The sequence below is a fragment of the Fukomys damarensis genome, unplaced genomic scaffold (genome assembly GCF_012274545.1).
Source record: "Fukomys damarensis isolate Sample0158 unplaced genomic scaffold, DMR_v1.0_HiC HiC_scaffold_16, whole genome shotgun sequence".
NCBI lineage: Eukaryota > Metazoa > Chordata > Mammalia > Rodentia > Bathyergidae > Fukomys > Fukomys damarensis.
In genome coordinates, this window is record NW_022900928.1 from 22,931,804 (window position 1) to 22,946,047 (window position 14,244).

Below are 14,244 nucleotides of genomic sequence, written 5' to 3' on the forward strand. Positions count from 1 at the left end.
CCCTTTCCATCCATTTCTAAGGCTGGACTTCTTAAGGCAGGTACAGGGCCAGCATCCCTTCCAGGGCTTTGGCAGCACTGGCTCTATGAAGTGAATCTTAGTTTCCTGGGAGGGGCTGGCTAGGGGCTGCCTACAGCTTCCTCAGGCTGGTAAAGCGCTCCATCAAGCAGTATGGGGGGGGCGCTAAAGAGGGCTGCAAGGACAGCCTGTCCTTCAAAGGGCTGCCCGCCTATGGCTATAACGTCAAAGACTGGGGACTTGCAGCAGCTGGCATGGGGGTCAGAGGTGGCTGTGCTCCCGTGCCTGAGCTCAGAGGACGGAGAGGGTGGAAGGAGGGAGCTGCTTCCTCAGCTGCACCTGATCTCGTGCCTCACCAGAGTAAGCAGCCACTGGCCACCTGGCCCAGGAGGGTCTGAGATTGTTTCCAAAAAGGACAAAAGGCGTCTGGTTCAGTTGTGCCTAGTGTTTGGAAATTACTATATTTAGCAGTTGGAAATTGCTATATTTGGAAATTGCTATATTTGGAAATCACTATATTTAGCAAAGTCCCACCTGGAAAGAATCATTAGGGCCTGCGGCTCTCCACCTCAGTCTCGTTTCAGTTTTGAATTTGAATCTGTTTTTACCACTGTTCTGATTCTTAAGCATAGGCCATGTGTCCTATTTAAGAAGCCTCTGCCCACTCCTGTGAAATCTTGCTGTCAAATATGTAGAAGAAACTTTAGGTTACTAACAACAATGTAGAACTGTGGCAGTCTCAAAATGGAAAAAAGTAAAGGAGAGGACAAAAGAAGAAAAAAAAGAGAAAGAACTAAGGAAAAAGGTAATTTAAGCAGGAAGAAGCTATTGCAAATCCAGTGGTTCTTTGGAACAATGAGATATGGTTCATTTGGGAAATAATGCATAGCAGGAGAAAAGTGGGAAGGATTATGGTGCAGGGGTTGCCCCCTAGTGTTCTTGGTAAATTTGGAGTCTCCTGTAGGTAATTAAAGAAGTGTCATTCATGAACTTTAAGAAGTTTTCCTCTTAAGAAGAAAGGCGTGATGAAGATGCTTTGGGGAAACAAGTTCTCTCTGAAAACATCATTCTTTATGATACAGAAGGTGTATGCATTGGTGATCTGGGTGTTGGCCTGGAATTAAGCTGGACAGATCGTAGGCATTTCCATCTCTTCGCATCTTGAAGAAGGTGGACTACATAATGTTTTACATAGTGTGGTGGGAGAACATTCTGTTACAGGACCAATGTTGCTTCTTTCAAAGGGGAGCCTTTGCTCATTCTCAATTTGGAATGGGCAGGTGTCTTCATCGCCTTTGCAAAATCTCATAAATGAGTGTTGCCATTTGGCCTTTCTCTACGTGGATCTCAGCCAGATGTTGGAATGTTCTGCAACATTTGGAGTATTCTTTGAAGACAATCTCTCCAAGCTGTTTTTACATGTCAAGTCTATGATCATACACCAGACACATACTTGGTGGACTGGATCTTCATACGGTGTCACAAATTACTTACTCTATGATCTGGTCTGTCTGATGAGTTTTGCAGAGATGGGGAGAAATCTTTATTTTGAACTGCATTAAGAGTTAAACTAAATGAAGGTATTTTATAAGGGATGGACTTTACTCATCTAACACAGTTTCTAACTAAATTGGCATAGAATATCATATCAGAAAAGCTATTCAGCTGGACTGGAGCCACTTGAACATACAAGAGCATCAATAAAACAAAACAAAAGGACTTAGTTCTTTGTGTCTATAATGAAGGAATTAAGGGAGACAAGATCTATGTTGCTTGGAACAGCTAATCTAAATAATTAATACACGAATTAAAATGTAAAATAGTGTTTTTGATAATAACTTTTTGTTCCCTGTGTAAAAGGCACAGACGAAAGTTGGAGAAATCCAAAAGAATCAAGATAAAAATTTGAATTTTGGGTCTGAAGTAAATCAAATGAATAATCTATTGACAATATTATTTAGAAAATATTTTGTAAGGAGATCCATTTTACAAAGAAAAAAAAGTTAGATGGCTAGCTCATGCTCCATAATTTGGGGTGAATAGTTAAGTGCAATCACATTTTAAAATACTTTAAAAACTTTCAGTGGCTGGCCATACTTAATAAACAGTTTTCTCCAATATGACATTTTATATTGGTCTGATTAGCAAGGTCTTGGTCATACAACCAATTTTCCCAATTATATTATGAAAAAGGAGGATAGTTTTGTATTGAGCTTATGCAAATAATTATGCTGATATTAAAATAAGAATGTTTAGGGCCAAGGATTTAGCTCAGTGGTTCTGCTACCTGCCTCGCAAGAGCAAGGTCCTGAGTTTGATCCCTGTTACAAAACAAACAAACAAACAAACACAAAACAAAAAAAACTACCAAAATAAGAATGTTTAATAATCTTTGAATTTTGTGGGGATCTGATGGAAAGAACAAGATATCACAGAAAAATGTTTCATTTCAGTTTACAAAAGCAGACTCTACTAAGTGGTTATGGATATGGGCTAAAGGTAGAGCTCAACAGTGGAGTGCATGTCTACCATGTATAAGGCTCTGGGTTCAATCCCAGCACAAGCACAAACATTTTTTTAAAAAAAATTGATATGGGGTCTAGATGATTTAATAAGAAAGGGAGAAAAGTCTGTTCCAAAAAAGAATAGTCCTGAAAAATATTCCAGAAAAGACATTAAAACAGCAGTATTCTAAACAAATAACTACAACCATCCACTAGTTTATTCAGTCTTATGCAACAAGTCTTTTCATCTGGATCTTGGGCTAGCAGTATCATGAACCTTTCTGCCTCTTGACTGAGACAAGTTCTGGAAATCCTGACTCAGCCCACTGGTGCTATCTGAAGTAGTTTAAGCAGTGATCTTACAATCCTATATCCAGATATATGCTTTAGTGTCAGTTTGAAGAGCCTGGTACAGACAGGAATTTTCCACATGCTCTGAGACTGTCCTTATTTGTTGAAGAGAAAAACCCAAAACGAACAAACAAATACCCTGTAGAGCCTGCAGTTGGGAAGCATTTGAAAAACAAAAACAAACAAACACAAACAAACCACTTTATTGGTTGACCAGAGATGGTCAACTGACTGTGATTAATTGCTGATAATTTTTTAAACTGAGAGGTGTGATAAGAGGTTGTTGTCAGTTGGTGTGATGGTCAACAGTCCTTTCCAGGTTCTTATTGCCCTATTCAAAGAGCTGGGCAGGACAATTGATGAATGCCAAAGTTTAGCATTTGTTTAGGGAAAAAGAAGAAGAAAAGAGGAAGAGAAAGAAACTTAAAGATGGGAGTTCAGCATCACCCAGCCAAGAAAGGAGACATTTACCTTTTTGTTTTTCCTTCTTTTCCAGTACAAGAGAGAAGAACTGTAAGAGGGAAATTTGGGCAGTATCTGAGAATCAAGCTGTGTCCTATTTAAAATGCTGTCCCATTTTTGTATTGTGTTTGTATTTTCTTATTGATTTATATAATTTTTATACATATTGAAAAAATGAGGATTTTCTTGTGGAAAAAAGCCCAATGAATGGCTTGAATCATAGAGAGGATCAGTTGTTCACAACTGTAATTGTGGCAGCTAATTTTTGTTAATCAGTATTTTTTTAAGGTCTCCTATTAGACATTTTACATGGGTTCTCTCATAAGCTTCCCAACAACCTTATCAGGTAAAACCTTATATTCATCTCAGTTTTATAGGAAAAAAGAAACCAAGACTCATTCAGAGTAGACATTTATTGTAACACGGCTGGTACATATTGACATCAGGATTCGGGCCCAGCCATAAACAGAAAAGGCAGTATGGTCTTGAGAAAGCAGAGGGTCCTGGTAAGGGAGTACGCCAAAGCCTCCAAATAGTAGCTATTAAGGTCATGATCCCCTCCTCTCTCTCTTTGCAAACACTCTGAGCTGGGTACTGATTAAGCATGGTGAGGGACACAGGGTCACAGGGCTTATTGTGTGAAGGGAGAGAGCACAAACACAGGTAAGTATGTAATCTTAAATATGTGTGTGCGCTGGGAAGGAAAAGTACAAGGGTATAGAAGAGATAACAAACAGAGGACAATTTAGACTAAGGGACTAAGAAAGGGTTCTTTGAGTAGAAAATATTTAAACAGAGACCTGACGCATAAATATAGTTAGTTGGTTAAATGAAAAGGAGGGAGCCAGGAATAGTGGTGCACACTTGTAATCCCAATATTTTGGGGGCTGAGGCAGGAGGATCACTGCCAATTCAAAGCCAGCCTGAACTACATAGTGAGATTTTGTCTCAAAAAAATTAAAAAAAAAAAAAAAGAAGAAAATATTTTGGGCATAGGAAATTGTTAGTGAAAAAAAAATTTTTTTTTCCTGATGTAGGAACAAACAGGACTCATGAAAGATGTTGTATCTGTAGGCAGGGATCAGACCAGGCAGGGAAGTATTCAAAGTCTCTGGAAAGAAACTTCAGGGTTTTACCCAGTTTTGGAGTGGTGTAGTGAGAGTTTTCACTGTGGAGCTAAATGTTCAAATTTTTCTGGTCAGTTATGAAGTCAGAAGATGACCTGCGAAAGTATGGGGATTAGCTGTTTACCAATCCCGGGCTGTGTTTCTCTCGGGGCCTCTCATTTCACAGTGGATTTTTCAGGTTCCCACTTACTCTTTTCCACCATTCTCTCCCCTACTTTGTTCTGACCTCTGCACTCGGTTTTCAACCATCCGCTCATTTTCACCTTCCCTTTCTAGTTTCCAGTCGCTTAGCACTAAACTTTCCCTGCAGGAATGGAAGAAACAGTTCAAATTTCTTGCTCAAAACTATATTCCTTTTTGGAATTTCATTTTCTCTTACTCTTCACCTGAAATATATTTACTGTGCAGAGTTCCAGAAAGTAGTCTGTCTCAGAGGGTACTTCCCTTCACAAAGTTCTCCATCCTCCAATATCAAATCTCGATTTTGCCTATTATTGCTCATTCAGTGCCAAGCACAGTGTGTTTGCCTTAAAATGTTTTAGGTACATCTGCATCTTCCAGAAGTGAGTGAACCTGTGCAGGCCTGGACCATGGTGTGTCCGCTTTCACAGATCTAGCCCTGTCTCAAGTTTATCCTTTCCTTTCCTGCAGTAAGAAGTATTAGTTCACTCAGGTTGATCGGTGGCTTAGAACATTTTTTAACCCTCATCTTCTAACCATATGCCCTATAATCAGTGAAAGTATAACTCACTAGAGTGTTTATTAAAAGATTCCTGGGATTTCCCCTAAACTTAGAGAGTTAGATTGTCCACGAGAATAGAACCAAACAGATACTCCAGGCAATTTTTTTTTTTTGAGGCAGGGTCTCTGTTTGAGTTCAGGCTGGGTCTGAATTCACTATATAGCCCAGGCTGGCCTTGAACTCTCTGCAGTCCTCCTGCCTCAGCTTCACGAGTACATGTGCTAGCAAGCTTGGCTAGGCAATTCTTTTTTTTTTTTAATTTTTAAATTGAATTTATTGGTACATTCTAGGTAGACAGTACAGTTACATTCATTACTGGGATCTTGTACCTTTACATGACAGGTCTTGGTTCTCATTTTTTTCCCTTTTCCCCACTCTCCCTTCACCCCCTCCTCCCCTCCCCACTTGCAAACACTTTAATTCCATTTTTACATTTTCTCATATTTTTTTCCTTTTCCCTTATTCCCCTTTCCCTATCCTTCTCACTGTCCCTGCACCTTTGGTCCTTTTCTTCCTATTTGCTAATTGTCCCGTTAGGATCTTGAGTACTATTTTAGTTTTTTACACCAGAGAAACTATTCGGTATTTGCATATGTGTGACTTATTTATTTTACTTAGGAGTATATCCTCAAAATATATCCATTTACCTATGAATGGATCTACTTTCTCATTCTTTATGGCTGAGTAATATTCCATTTTATAGAAAAACCACATCTTCTTTATCCAGTTTCCAACTGATGGGCAGATGGGCTGTTTCCAAGTTTTAGCTATTACAAACTGTGCCACTATAAACAAGGGTGTGCATATATCACTGTGGTATGATTCTTTTAATTCTTTTGGAAAGATACCCAACAGAGGGATGGCTGGGTCAAATGGAACCTCTAATCCTAGTTCTTTGAGGTATCTCCATATTGACTTCCATAGTGGTTGCACCAGTCTTGGCTAGGCAATTCTTATCACAAGGAAATTTTGAAGATATTGCTGAATACCTTCTAAGTTAGGGAATTAGCAGGCACACTCTGAGTCAGATATTTGTTTCATTTTCTAAATTAGATATTTGTTCCTCTTGTGGTTGAGGAGGTGTTATTGCAAGAGAACTACTTTAAAGAAAAAAATTTTTTGAGACAGGCTCTCACTATGTAGGTGAGACTGATCTGGAACTCACTATGTAGCACAGGCTGGTCTTAAACTCACAGTGATCCTCCTGCCTCAGCCTCCCGAGTGCTGGGATTACAGGCATGAGGCACCACACCTGGCAAGAGAACTACTTTTTCCGACTTTCCAATAATTTTATAATGGAAGGAAGTAAGGAAGGAAGTGTGTTTTAGATATAGAAATATTTCAAGATGTGTATGAAGAGAGCCTGAGATGCAGACCTAGTTGGAGACTGAACTTCCATGGAACAGATCAGAAACCTGAATTTGGGAAAGAGTAAGCCTATAATAGGAGCACCCAATATATTCTAGGAGATACTAGGCATTTTAAGTATAACGAAGTACACATTTAATCCTCATAGTTATCCTTATAAAGTTGGTTTTGTTATCTGCATTTTTCATATTAGAAGCCTAAGTGTCAAAGAGGTCAATTGACAAAAGTCATAGGGCTAAGTATGCTAAGTGCAATTGTTTATTAATTTAACAAATATTTAACAGATATCTCCTGTGTACCGTGTACCTTTCTTTAAATGTAATCTTTTTCTCCAGCAGCTTTAAGCTTTTCTCTTTTCCTTTGGGTTTCTACAGTTTCACTGTGATGTTATAGTTGTGTATTTCTTTTCTGTTTGCTGGGATTCACAGGGTTTCTTAAATGTGTAGTTTTAGTTTGTTGCTAGAAGCTGCCCTGAATTCTTTGCCATGTGGGCTTCCCTTCTAGAGCTACTTACTCTATTGGAATGGAAAAGACAAAAGACAGAGCAGGGACTGACCATCTCCAGGCTGACGGTCTAAGGCTTGCCCATCCTGCTAAGCCCACCAAGGTCACTGTGCCTGGAACACAGCTGCCTACCTCCCTGTGTCTTAAAGATAATCAGTAAAAGCAACATTTACCTCCATCTCCCTATGCTTTGCTAAGTTCTGCTTGCTTCCCCGCCCTGGATGAAGAACAGATAAATACGACAACAAACGGAGAAATGGGGCTCAGACTCTGGAAGGTGACATCCACTGGGCCCACTAGCATTTAGCTAGTGAATAAACGTACCTTTCCCTTCAATTCTCCGAGTGCTGCTCTCTTTCTTGGTCTGTGTGCCCTCCAAGTGCCATTTCATTATGACAGTGACAGAGAGAGACTGAGTTCACTAACAAGTCCTAGTGTTTTACAACATGATGACCTTCCTGGAGATGACAGTCCATCACTTTGCCATATTCTCTTCATGAGATGAAAGTCACAGGTTTCTTCCCTCACACTTGAGAGCGGACCTTAGAGCCTGTCTACCACAGCCTGCGAGAGGCCTCTCTACCAACCCTGTGTTGATTTCTGTACCCTGAGTCCCAGTGCTCTCAAAACAAAGACTAATTTATGGGCTATGAAACTGCCTTCAGGGCAAAAGTGGCTCCCAGACCCTCCTAATGCTATAAGCTTTCCTCTTACTTTTTTTCCCCTTAAATTCTGTTATCGGTACATTTTAGGTATACAATACATTTACATTCACCATTGGGAACTTGTACCTTTACATGAGGTATCTTGATTCTTATTTTTTCCCCATTGCCCTGCCCTCCCTTGAACCCCTCCAGCCCTCCCTCTTTACAAAGACTTTGTTTCCATTTTTTCTTTCTCTCATATTTTTTTTCCTTTTTCTTCTTTCCTTTCCCCTACTCTTCTCTCTTCCCCTACCCCTTGGGACATTTTCTTCCTATTTCACATAACCTTTTTCGTTTCCTTTCCCCTACTCTTCTCTCTTCCCCTACCCCTTGGGACATTTTCTTCCTATTTCACATATTTAATTATTCATTTTAATCCTTATTTACACTTTCAATTTCTCACACTAGAGAAACTATTCAGTATTTACACATGTTTCCTATTTATTTCACTTAAAATATGGTCTCAATGTGCATCCATTTAGCTATGAATGACTCCAATTTCTCCTTCTTTATGTCTAAGTAGTGCTCCATTTTATAAAAAAACCCTACATCTTCTTTATCATGTCTCCAGTTGATAGGCACTTACTTGGGCTGTTTGCAAGCTTTAGCTATTCAAAGTTGTGCCACTATAAACACGGGTGTGCATATATCACTGTGGTATGATTATTTTAATTCTTTTGGGAAGACACTCAGCAGAAGAATAGCTGGGTCAAATGGGACCTCTAATCCTAGTTGTTTGAGGTATCTCCTTATTGATTTCCATAGTGCTTGCACCAGTCTGCACTCCTACCAACAATGGAGAAGGATTCCTTTCTCCCCACAGCTCTGCCAGCATTTGTTATTGGTTGATTTCTTGATAGAAGCCATTCTTTCAGTGATGAGGTGGAATCTTAGTGTTGTTTACATCTGCATCACTTGAATGACCAGTGATATGAAACATTTTTTCATGTTTATGTGATGCTTTTGTTTGTCTGAGAATTGTCTGTTCATTTCAGATGCCCACTTTTGAATTGGGACTTTAAATTTGGGGGGGTCTGACTTTTTAAAGTCCTTTATATATTCTAGACAATAGTCCTTTGTCTAAGGAATGGCAGATAAAATTTTTTTCCCATGTTGTAGGTTGTCTCTTAGCTCTGCTGGTGGTTTCTCTTGCATTGCAAAAACTTTTAATACAATGAGATCCCAGTTGTTGTGTCTTTGTACAAGTTCTTGTGCTGCTGAAGATTTGTTCATAAAGTCTTCTCCTATGCCAATGTCTTTGAGAGTTTCCACCTAATTTACTTTCCAGTAAATTTAGTGTTTCTGTTTTGATATTTAGATCTTTAATCCACTTGGATTTTAGTTTAGTGCATGGTGAAAGATAGGGGTCTAGCTTTAATATTTGGCAAGGTAAAGATCAGTTTTTCTGACACTTTATTAAAGAGGCCATTTTTCCTCCAGTGAGGATAGTTGTCTCCTTTGTCAAAGATAAGGTAGCTGGGTATTTCTGGTGTTTTGTCTGCATCTTCTAATTTATTCATTTGACCCTGTTTCTTTGCCAGTACCATATTGTCTTTAATCACAGTTGCTTTGTAGTATAGTTTCAAGTTGGAGATTGTGATACCCCCTGCCATGCCTCTGTTGCCTAGAATGGCTTTTGCTAGTTCCAAATGAATTTTTGGATTGTTTTCTCAAGTTCTGTGAAATATACTGCTGGGATTTCAATTGTGATTGCACTGAATTTGTATAGCAGTTTTGGAAGTATGGCTATTTTCACTATGTTGATTCTTCCTACCCAGGAGCAAGGGATATTTTCCATTTTCTTATATCCTCTCTGATCTCTTTTTTCAGAGTGCTGTAGTTTTCAGTAGAGGTCTTTTGTCTCCGTTGTTAGAATGATTCCTAGATATTTCATTTTTTGGATGTTATTGTGAAGGGAATTGTTTCCCGCAGTTTTGGAAGTATGGCTATTTTCACTATGTTGATTCTTCCTACCCAGGAGCAAGGGATATTTTCCATTTTCTTATATCCTCTCTGATCTCTTTTTTCAGAGTGCTGTAGTTTTCAGTAGAGGTCTTTTGTCTCCGTTGTTAGAATGATTCCTAGATATTTCATTTTTTGGATGTTATTGTGAAGGGAATTGTTTCCCCCATTTCTCTCTCAGTCAGCCTGTTATGTGTGTAGGAGCAGGCTATTGATTTTTGAGTGTTGATTTTGTATCCAGCTACTGTACTGAATCTGTCAATTAAGTCTAGAAGTATTTTGGCAGAGTCTTCTATGTAGAGTATCATCAGCAAATAGTGACAGTTTAACTTCTTCCTTCACTTTCTTTATTCCTTTTATTTTTTTCTCTTGTCTAATTGTTGTGGACATCTATGTTTATTACTGAGATTGGCTTATAGTTCTTTTTTTTATTTGGGTCTTTCTTTGCTTTAGGGATCAAGGTGATGCTTGCTTCCAGGAATGAATTTGGGAATATTGCTTCCCTTTCAATTTTATTGAAGAATTTAAATAGGAGTGGCTATAGTTCTTCTCTAAATGTCTTGCAGAATTCAGCAGTGAAGCCATCAGGACCTGGGCTTTTCTTTGTTGGTGATGTTTTAATTACATTTTCAATTTCACTGAATGTAATTGGGGTGTTCAGACTTTTTATATCTTCTTTGTTCAACTTTGGAAGTTCATATGTATCTATGAATCTGTATTTTCCATTCTATTAGAGTACAAGTTTTCAAAGTAGGTATTAATGATCCTCTAGATTTCTGGTGGATCTGTTGTGACTTCAACTTTTTCATTCCTCATTGCATGAATTTGAGCCTTTTCTTTCCTCTTTTTAAAATAAGGTTGGCTAAGAGTGTATCAATTTTATTTATTCTTTCAAAAACTCAACTATTGGTTTCATTGATTTTTTTATATCATTCTCTTGGTTTCCATTACATTAATTTCTTCTCTGATCTTTATAATTTCCTGCCTTGAATAAGCTTTCAGTTTATCTTGCTCCTTTTTTCTAGGGGCTCAAAGTTAAGCATTGGGTTGTTTATTTGAGCTCACTCTGTTTTCCTAATACAGGCATTTGCTGCTATGAATTTCTCTCATAGAACTGCTTTCATTGTGTCCCATAGATTCCTGTATGTTGTACTGGCATTATCATTCAGTTGTAGAAACTGTCTACTTCCTCTAATGTCCATGTGTATGTGAAGTTCTTTTGGTTTCTTTTGTTATTGATCTCCAGTTTAATTGCACTATGGATAGATAATATACATGGGATAATTTTAATTCCTTTGCATTTATGTAAGCATGTTCTATGAGCTAGCATGTGGTCTATTTTGGAGAATGACCCATGTGCAGCTGAAAAAATATGTATTCTAATTTAATGGGGTGGAACACTCTGTAGACATCTACTAAGTCCATTTGTTCTAAGACTTGGTTCAGTTCTGTTATTTTGTTGTTGATTTTTTGTCTAGATAATCTGTCTATTTGTGACAGTGGGGTATTTAGGTCCCCCACTACAATTGTATTATGCCTATTTTGTTTTTCATATGCATTAGTATTTGTTTTGTATAGTTGGGGCATTAGCATTCAGTGCATATATATTTATGATTGTCATTTCTTACTCTTGTATTGTTCCCTGTACAAGGATGTAGTGGCCTTCTTTGTCTCTCTTAATTAGCTTTGGTTTGAAATCTATTCTTTCTGCAATTAGGATAGCTACCTCCACTTTTTTCTGGGCTCCTGTTGCATGGAAAAAATATTTTCATCCTTTTGCTCTCAGTTTATGAATTTTTTTGTGGATTAAGTGGGTTTCTTATATACAGCAGTTGGATTTTGCTTAATCCATTCTGACAGCCTATTTCTTTTGATTGGTGAATTGAAGCTATGAACATTGATGGTTGTAACTATTATGTATTGACTTTTCATTGTCATTTTATTTTCCTGTTGTGGGTTCTTTTTTTCCCCCTCTCTCCCTTTAATTTCTTGCCTTGCCTGCTGGATTTGCTCTGTTGGGCCTTATGGAGTTGTGGTCTTCATTTTCTTTTTCCAGGATATTGTTGAGAAGTGTTTGCAGTGCCATTTGGGGGTTAATGAAATTTCTCAGGCGTTCTTTGTCATGGAAGTATCTTATTTCCCCTTTAATTTTGAAAGATAGTTTTGCAGGATAAATCCATCTAGGTTGGAGCTTGTTTTCTTTTAGGACTTGAAATACCTCACTCCAGGCTCTGCTTGACTTGAGGGTTTGTGTTGAAAAGTCCGCTGTGATTCTGATGGGCTTTCCTTTGCATGTGATTTATTTCTTTTCTCCAACTGCTTATAGTATTTTGTTCTTCTATTGGGTTTCTGGGACCTTGATTATCACATGGCTAGGTGTAGATTTCTTTTTTTGGATCATGGCTAGTTGGGGTCCTGTATGCCTCACTTATCTGTATGTCAAATTCTTCTCCTGTTTGGGAAGTTTTCTGTCAATACTCTAAACTTTTTTTTAAGTGTCATTTGTACTTTCTCCTGCTACTTCATGGATTCCTATCAGTCTTATGTCATTCTTCTTTGTATCATCTAAGAATTGTTACATTGATTTCTCATGATCACTTACTATTTTTACGAGATCTCTGTTTTCATGGTCACTGACCACAATCCTATGTTATACATCTGAAATTCTATCCTCACATTCTTTCATTCTGCCTTGAATGCTTTCTACAGAGTTTTTAATTTCCTGGATATCTGTTTGAATCTGTTTCATGGATTCCATTTCTTTCCTATGCTTTGAGCATTCATGGTTTTCTTTCCTTTCCTATGCTGGGTGTTCATAGTTTCCATTATAGTCCTGAGCTCTTCTATTTTTTTTTAAAAATCTGTTTCTGCTCTATAGTCTCTAATCATGTCTTTCATTCTTCTCACAATCTCTGTGGTTTTTCTGGGAAATTATTTCTGTTTTGAATTTTTCTAGAGCCCCAATTTTTTTTTAACTTTTTTGTGCTATCTGTTCAGGGTGTTCAGATGGTTGACTGTCAGAATTTTACACCTCATTTTACCTTTTGTGAGTTTACCTTTGGTGAGATGGAAGTCTGTGTTTGTGCCTTGTTTACATGTCTTCTCATTTCTATTTTTGTTGTTGATACTGTCCTTGGTTTAATTACTGGGTTAATACTTTGATCTTCCAGATATAGCTGGTCTTTAGGTTTTGAGTCTCTAATGACTCTGTGATAATCTCATTTTTATTATACCAGAGAGGACAACTGACTCAATCAGTTGCAACACCTTAGCCCAAGTGATACAATCAGCAACACAATAGCATGAAGCACAGCTTAGAAAATGACAATTTGTGGTATTTATTAATTATCACCTTCAACTGTGTAAATTAAGTCAAAATCAAGGACTAGCTCAAAATAGTTTACAGTGAATAAACTCTTCAAGATAGCAACTTTACCCTTCAGGATGGGGATTTAGAAGGCATTGGGGAGGCAAGGATAGAGTAGAGAAAGGTTAGAAGTGAGGTCAAAGGACACAGGAAGATCACAAACTCTAGGAAGCTGTAGAAGAGAAGGGGAGAAGACAAAATACTCACAAGAACAGAAAAAACTAACAGCAATAGGGACTGTAGAGACTGTAGTCATTTTATTTTAAAGCTAATGGCAATTGAGAGAAGGAAAAAGAGAAAGAAGAAAAAGAAAAAAATAAATTCAAATAAAGACAGGATAAAAAGGGAGAGAAATGAAGATCAAGGTGGGAGAGAGAGAGAGAGAGAGTGGAAAGAGAGAGAGTAAAGAAGATCAAAAGGAAAAATTAGCGAAAAGAAAAAGATAGATAAAAATTTAAAAAAATGATTACAAGAGAAAAATATTACTTTTGTTTTCATTGAATTTATTGCTATTTTTAAAGTATACAGTACATTACATACATCATTGGGATCTTGTACCTTTACATGACAGATCTTGGTTTTTCTCCATACCCCTGCCCTCCCCTCACTTCCTTCACCTTTCCCTATTTACAAAGACTTTGTTTCCATTTTTTCCTTTTCTCACATTTTTTCTTTTTCCTTATTTTTTCCCCTACCCTTCCTACTTCCCCTTTACAAATAGCAATAGAGGGCCTCCTTCAGGGTATGCCTCTGTTGACACAATATACAGAATGGGCAGGAGTGTGCATATCTAAGTTAATTAGCCTCAGCAAGCAGGCAACTGTCCCTTAAGGTTCAGGCTGATTTCTGTCTGCAATGCCCAAGTTGAGATCTCTGACCTCATGCTGGGTTGAACTCTCCAAGGTTCCACTGCAGGTTCCAGCTGTCTTTCCCCAGTTTCCAGTGGGAGGTGCTGGTCTCTCTGATTTACCAATGGTGGTGTGGTGTGCCTTTACTGCAGACATTTTCTTCACTTTTCCAATGGGCTTCATTTTTCATCAAGGAGCCTCAGAGAGGCCCTCTTTCTCTTATTCATAAGGGGCAGGCACAGACACCACTGTTTTGGTGCCTATGCAACTGGGCTCCTCTGCTGTGC